This window comes from Etheostoma spectabile, chromosome 18, assembly GCF_008692095.1.
Source record: "Etheostoma spectabile isolate EspeVRDwgs_2016 chromosome 18, UIUC_Espe_1.0, whole genome shotgun sequence".
NCBI lineage: Eukaryota > Metazoa > Chordata > Actinopteri > Perciformes > Percidae > Etheostoma > Etheostoma spectabile.
In genome coordinates this window covers 24,154,305-24,154,872 of record NC_045750.1, presented here as the reverse complement: position 1 = coordinate 24,154,872, position 568 = coordinate 24,154,305, and positions in this window count along the sequence as shown.

Below are 568 nucleotides of genomic sequence, written 5' to 3'. Positions count from 1 at the left end.
GATTTTAGTAAAGACAAGAACAGCATAATACATAATATTACAAACTGGCATGTTTAAATTCAAAGCGTTAAAAGGGTCGTTCTTTCGGTTGCGTTACGTTACAACACACTACGCTGTGCGTGCTGAGACCAATCATTTGTATTCATATTCTGAGTAGTGCACAGGAGGAAGAGGAGGAGGGAAATGAAGAAGGAAAAGGCAGGAAACTGGAGAGACCAGGCAGGTTAGAGCAGGAGAAGACAACAGAAGGAGATGTAGAAATAAATGAAAGAGAAGAGGGAAAGATTTGATGTGAGGGATGAAGAGGAGGCTGCAGATTCCGAGAGGGGGACAGAGGTAGAGAGGGATCAGGAGGAGGAAGATGAAGATGACAGGGAGGAAGAGGAGGCTTCAGATTCAGAGAGAGGGACAGAGGTAGAGAATGATCAGGAGGAGGCAGATGAAGAGGCCAGTTGTAAGGCCTATTTGTTAAAATAATAAGAATATATAGTAGTGCATCAACATAACATGTTGATATAGTTGATTGTAAACCAATAAACATAATCTTGACTTTGAACTACATACAACA